Raw genomic sequence first — 7,517 nt, 5'->3', positions numbered from 1 at the left:
CCATCAACATCTTCACCACCACCATCTCCTCTCAAATCCCTAGTTCATCTCTTGTATCCAATTCTTGTCTCCAAGTCCGGGATTGGTACTAGTAGGTTGCTAGTAGTGTTGATTACTCCTTGTAGTTGATGCTAGTTGGTTTATTTGGTGGAAGATCATATGTTCAGATCCTTTATGCATATTAATACCCCTCTGATTATGAACATGAATATGCTTTGTGAGTAGTTACGTTTGTTCCTGGGGACATGGGAGAAGTCTTGCTATTAGTAGTCATGTGAATTTGGTATTCGTTCGATATTTTGATGAGATGTATGTTGTCTAGCCTCTAGTGGTGTTATGTGAACGTTGACTACATAACACTTCACCATTATTTGGGCCTAGAGGAAGGCATTGGGAAGTAATAAGTAGATGATGGGTTGCTAGAGTGACAGAAGCTTAAAGCCTAGTTTATGCGTTGCTTCGTACGGGGCTGATTTGGATCCATATGTTTCATGCTATGGTTAGGTTTACCTTAATACTTTTGTTGTAGTTGCGGATGCTTGCAATAGAGGTTAATCATAAGTGGGATGCTTGTTCAAGTAAGAACAGCACCCAAGCACCGGTCCACCCACATATCAAATTATCAAAGTACCGAACGTGAATCATATAAACGTGATGAAAACTAGCTTGATGATATTCCCATGTGTCCTCGGGAACGCTTTTCCTTATATAAGAGTTTGTCCAGGCTTGTCCTTTGCTACAAAAAGGATTGGTCCACCTTGCTGCACTTTATTTACTTTTGTTACTTGTTGCTCGTTACAAATTATCCTATCACAAAACTATCTGTTACCACTTATTTCAGTACTTGCAGAGAATACCTTGCTGAAACCCGCTTATCATTTCCTTCTGCTCCTCGTTGAGTTCGACACTCTTACTAACCGAAAGGACTACGATAGATCCCCTATACTTGTGGGTCATCAAGACTCTTTTCTGGCGCCGTTGCCGGGGAGTGAAGCGCCTTTGGTAGGTGGAATTTGGTAAGAAAAAAAATTATATATTGTGCTGAAATTTACTGTCACTTGTTACTATGGAAAGTAATCCTCTGAGGGGCTTGTTCAGGGTATCTTCACCCCGACCAGTAGAGCAAAGAGTTGCTCCTCAACCTACTGAACCTACTGAAAATGAAAATGTTCCCTTTGAAGTTCCTTCGGGTATGTTAGAAAAACTGCTAGCCAATACTTTTACAGGAGAAGGAACAAAGCATCCGGATGAACATCTACTCTACGTGGATAAAGTTTGTGGATTATTTAAGCTTGCAGGTATACCCGATGATGTTGTTAACAAGAAGGTCTTCCCTTTATCTTTGAAGGGAGATGCATCGACATGGTATAGGCTATGTGATGACACGGGATCAAGGAACTATAAACGAATGAAGCTGGAATTTCATCAAAAGTATTATCCTATGCATCTTGTTCATCGTGATCGCAATTATATATATAATTTTTGGCCTCGCGAAGGAGAAAGCATCGCTCAAGCTTGGGGGAGGCTCAAATCAATGTTATATTCATGCCCCAATCATGAGCTCTCAAAAGAAATAATTCTTCAAAAAATTTATGATCGGCTTTCTGAAAACAATCGCATCATGCTCGATACTTCTTGTGCTGGCTCTTTTATGATGAAGACTATTGAATTCAAATGGAATTTATTGGATAGAATTAAATGCAACTCTGAAGATTGGTATCTCGACAAAGGTAAGGAGTCAGGTATAACACCTAAGTTTGATTGTGTTAAATCTTTTATGGATACCGATATTTTCCGTAAGTTTAGCACTAAATATGGACTTGACTCAGAGATAGTAGCTTCTTTCTGTGAATATTTTGCTACTTGTTGATCTCCCCAAGGAGAAGTGGTCTAAATATCATCCTCCCATAGAAGTAAAAGTAGCTGCACCCACTAAAGTTGAAGAAAAGACTGTCACTTATAATGATCCTATTGTTCCTACTTCTTATGTTGAGAAACCACCTTTCCCTGTTAGGATAAAGGATCATGCTAAAGCTTCAACTGTGGTTCGTAAAAGTAATATTATAACTTATACACCTCATGAACAAGTTAAAGTTGAACCTAATATTGCTATTGTTAAAGATCTGTTAGCTGATAATATTAATGGGCATGTTATTCATTTTTGCGGTGAAACCGCTAGAATTGCCAAACCTTGTGCTAAAGATAAACATAGACCTGTGGTAGGCGTGCCTGTTATTTCTGTTAAAATAGGAGATCATTGTTATCATGGCTTATGTGATATGGGAGCTAGTGCTAGTGTTATACCGCATACTTTATACGAAGAAACTAAGCATGAAATTGCACCTGCTCAGTTAGAAGGAATTGATGTTACAATTAAACTTGCCAATAGAGATACTATATCAGCAATGGGAATTGTTAGAGATGTTGAAGTCTTGTGTGGGAAAACTAAATATCCCGCTGATTTCCTTGTTCTTGGTTCCCCACAAGATAGCTTTTGTCCCATTATTTTTGGTAGACCCTTCTTGAATACAGTTAGTGCTAAGATAGACTACGAAAAGAATGTTGTTATTATTGGTTTGGGTGATATGTCTCATGAGTTTAATTTCTCTAAATTTAGTAGACAACACCGTGAAGAAGAATTGCCTAGTAAGGATGAAATTATTGGTCTTGCTTCTATTACCGTACCTCCTAGTGATCCTTTAGAACAATATTTGCTAGACCATGAAAATGATATGTTTATGAATGAAAGAAGGGAAATAGATGAAGTATTCTTTAATCAGGAACCTATTCTGAAACACAATTTGCCTGTTGAAATCCTAGGGGATCCTCCTCCACCAAGGGTGATCCCGTGTTTGAGCTCAAACCTTTACCTGATACTCTTAAATATGCTTATCTCGATGAGAAAATGATATATCCTGTTATTATTAGTGCTAACCTTTCAGAGCATGAAGAAGAAAGACTATTGAAAACTCTGAAGAAGCACCATGCTGCTATTGGATATACTCTTGATGATCTTAAGGGCATTAGTCCCACTCTATGTCAACATAAAATAAATTTGGAAGAAGATGCTAAACCGGTTCGTGATCATCAATGACAGCTGAATCCTAAGATGAAAGAAGTGGTAAGAAAAGAAATACTAAAGCTTCTGGAAGCAGGTATAATTTATCCCGTTGCTGATAGTCAGTGGGTAAGTCCTGCCCATTGTGTCCCTAAGAAGGGAGGTATTACTGTTGTTCCTAATGATAAAGATGAATTGATTCCGCAAAGAATTATTACAGGTTATAGGATGGTAATTGATTTCAGTAAATTAAATAAGGCTACTAAGAAAGATCATTACCCCTTACCTTTTATCGATCAAATGCTAGAAAGACTATGCAAACATACACATTACTGCTTTCTTGATGGTTATTCTGGTTTCTCTCAAATACCTATGTCAGCTAAATATCAATCAAAGACTACTTTTACATGCCCTTTTGGTACTTTTTCTTATAGACGTATGCCTTTTGGTTTATGTAATTCACCTGCTACCTTTCAAAGATGCATGATGGCTATATTCTCTGACTTTTGTGAAAAGATTTGTGAGGTTTTGATGGACGACTTTTCCGTCTATGGATCTTCTTTTGATGATTGCCTGAGCAATCTTGATCGAGTTTTGCAGAGATGTGAAGAAACTAATCTTGTCTTGAATTGGGAAAAGTGCCACTTTATGGTTAATGAAGGTATTGTCTTGGGGCATAAAGTTTCTGAAAGAGGTATTGAAGTTGACAAAGCCAAGGTTGACGCTATTGAAAAGATGCCATGTCCCAAGGACATCAAAGGTATAAGAAGTTTCCTCGGTCACGCCGGATTTTTTAGGAGGTTCATTAAGGACTTCTCAAAAATTTCTCGGCCTCTGAGAAATTTATTACAAAAAGATATACCATTTGTTTTTGATGATGATTGTGTAGAAGCATTGATCTCTGCACCTATTGTTCAGCCACCTGATTGGAATTTACCCTTTGAAATTATGTGTGATGCTAGTGATTATGCTGTAGGTGCTGTTCTAGGGCAAAGAGTTGATAAGAAATTAAATGTTATCCATTATGCTAGTAAGACTCTAGACAATGCTCAAAGAAATTATGCTACTACTGAAAAAGAACTCTTAGCAGTTGTATTTGCTTGTGATAAGTTCAGACCTTATATTGTTGATTCTAAAGTAACTATTCACACTGATCATGCTGCTATTAAATATCTTATGGAAAAGAAAGATGCTACTTATTAGATGGGTTCTCTTGCTACAAGAATTTGATTTGCATATTATTGATAGAAAGGGAGCTGAGAACCCCGTTGCAGACAACTTGTCTATGTTAGAAAATGTTCTTGATGACCCACTACCTATTGATGATAGCTTTCCTGATGAACAAGTAAATGTTATAAGTACTTCTTGTAGTACTCAATGTATGCTGATTATGCTAATCATATTGTTGCTAAATTTATACCACCTAGTTTCACATACCAGCAAAAGAAAAGGTTTTTCTATGATTTGAGACATTACTTTTGGGATGACCCACATCTTTATAAAGAAGGAGTAGATGATGTTATTAGACGTTGTGTACCTGAGCATGAACAGGAACAGATCCTACGCAAGTGTCACTCCGAAATTTATGGAGGGCACCACGCTGGAGATAGAACTGCACATAAGGTATTGCAATCTGGTTTTTATTGGCCTACTCTCTTCAAGGATGCTCGTAAGTTTGTCTTATCTTGTGATGAATGTCAAAGAATTGGTAATATTAGTAGACGTCAAGAAATGCCTATGAATTATTCACTTGTTATTGAACCATTTGATGTTTGGGGCTTTGATTATATGGGACCCTTTCCTGCCTCTAATGGATATACACATATTTTAGTTGCTGTTGATTACGTTACTAAGTGGGTAGAAGCTATTCCAACTAGTAGTGCTGATCATAACACTTCTATTAAAATGCTTAAAGAAGTTATTTTTCCGAGGTTTGGAGTCCCTGGATATTTAATGACTAATGGTGGTTCATATTTTATTCATGGTGCTTTCCGTAAAATGCTTGCTAAGTATGATGTTAATCATAGAATTGCATCTCCTTATCACCCTCAGTCTAGTGGTCAAGTAGAATTAAGTAATAGAGAGCTCAAATTAATTTTGCAAAAGACTGTCAATAGGTCTAGAAAGAATTGGTCCAAGAAACTTTATGATGCATTATGGGCCTATAGAACTGCATATAAAAATCCTATGGGTATGTCTCCGTATAAAATGGTTTATGGGAAAGCATGTCACTTACCTCTCAAACTAGAACATAAGGCATATTGGGCTATTAAAGAGCTCAACTATGATTTCAAACTTTCCGGTGAGAAGAGGTTATTTGATATTAGCTCACTTGATGAATGGAGAACCCAAGCTTATGAAAATGCCAAGTTGTTTAATAAAAAAGTTAAAAGATGACATGAAAAAAGGATACAAAAGCGTGAGTTTAACGTAGGTGATTATGTATTGCTATACAACTCTCGTTTAAGATTTTTTGCAGGAAAACTTCTCTCTAAATGGGAAGGCCCTTATGTTATCGAGGAAGCTCTATCGTTCCGGTGCCATAAAAATCAACAACTTCGAAGGCACAAACCCGAAGGTGGTGAACAGTCAAAGAATCAAACATTAAATCTTAGGTAATGCCATAAATGTTGAAACCAATGTTATTGAAACCGTAACCCCGGAGGAATATATAAGGGACACTTTCCAGAACGTTTCAGACTCTGAAAAGGAATAGGTGTGTGGTACGGTAAGTAAACCGACTCCAAAACGGTTTTTAAGGCAATATTTCTCCATTTTGGAATATTTAGAAAAATAGAAAAATAAGTAGCAGTCCGAGAAGGACACGAGGGCTCCACGAGGGTGGAGGGCGCGCCCTACCCCCCAGGGCGCGTCCCCCTACCTCGTCGGCACCTCGTGTGCCTTTCGGACTCCGTTTTCTTGCATGATACGTATTTTGGTCAGTAAAAATTCATTATATAACCTCCCGAAGGTTTTGACTCCTGTATCACGCAATTATCCTCTATTCTTGTTTCGAGCTGTTTTTCTGACAGATCTAGCTTATTAATGACGTCCCCAAGTGCCTCCAAGGAGAAGTTCTTCGAGAAGGTCATCAACCCTTACCTCGCGGAGGTGCTGCGACACCCTCAAACCATTGAGATGCGTGATGGGTTGCTGCACATCCGCGATGCTGAGGGACCAAAGGGGACCGAAACCGTGGAGACAAGGCTCGAAGCAGTGGAGCAACAAGTTTTCAAGTGCCAAGGGATGGTGGAACGTGGACTCAACTCCAACCACATGATGATCGCGGAGTTCACTAGAAGCCACAAGCTGGATGCCGACAATATCGGGGAGGCCATCTTCAAGCTTCATGAGAAGATCGAGCACCTTCAAGCCCAAATCTATGACCTGCAAAACCAAAACAGTGAGTATGAATAGATTCAAAAGGAAGAGTTTGGCTGCAGATTTGAGGATCCCGGAGACTCGATCATCCTTCTATGATGGTGAGCCTATGCCTTGGAAGATGGACGATAAGCCCGCATCATCAACAACACCTCCACCTTCTTCATCAAAGGAGACATAATCACATGGGTATGGGCACTCCCCTTGGCTACTGCCAAGCTTGGGGGAGGTGCCCCAGTATCGTATCACCATCACACTCCTATCTTTACCGTTTTTCTTAGTTCGATCTTATTAGTAGTATCTTGATCTAGTAGAATAAAGTTTATGGCATGATTTAGTTTTGAGTTTTGCTTTACGATCTCTCTATGTAATCGAGACTGTGAGCTATATAATAAAGATTAGTGTTGATTCAAGGGCTTGATTATTTTGCCATGATCTTGAGTGAATAAAAGAAAAGAAAAGAAGAAAAAGAATAAAAAAACAAACAAAGAGTTCATATTGATCTTATTGAGAGTAATGACTTCACATAGAAAGAGTACGAAAATTAAAAGTTGTTGGGAGTTGGCAAACATGCTTTGGTCATCGTTGTAATTAATAGGAAGTAATAAGGAAAGAGAGGTTTCACATATAAATATATTATTATTGACATCTTTTATGATTGGGAGCACTCATTAAAATATGACATGCTAAAGAGATGATGTTGGACAAGGAAGACAAGGTAATGGGTTATGTTTTCTTATATCTGAAATAAAGTATATTGTCATGGATCATCCAACATGTTGAGCTTGCCTTTCCCCCTCATGCTAGCCAAATTCTCAGCACCAAGTAGAGATACTACTTGTGCTTCCAAAACCCTTAAACCAGTTTTGCCATGAGAGTCCACCATATCTACCTATGGATTGAGTAAGATCCTTCAAGTAAGTTGTCATCGGTGCAAGCAATAAAAATTGCTCTCTAAATATGTATAATTGATTGGTGTGGGGGAAATAAGCTTTATACGATCTTGTGATGTGGAAGAAATAAAAGCGACGGACTGCATAATAAAGGTTCATATCACAAGGGGCAATATAAAGTGACG

Source organism: Triticum urartu, chromosome 2A (genome assembly GCF_056163025.1).
Source record: "Triticum urartu cultivar PI428250 chromosome 2A, HENAU_Tu73, whole genome shotgun sequence".
NCBI lineage: Eukaryota > Viridiplantae > Streptophyta > Magnoliopsida > Poales > Poaceae > Triticum > Triticum urartu.
Note: the sequence above shows the minus strand (reverse complement) of the source record.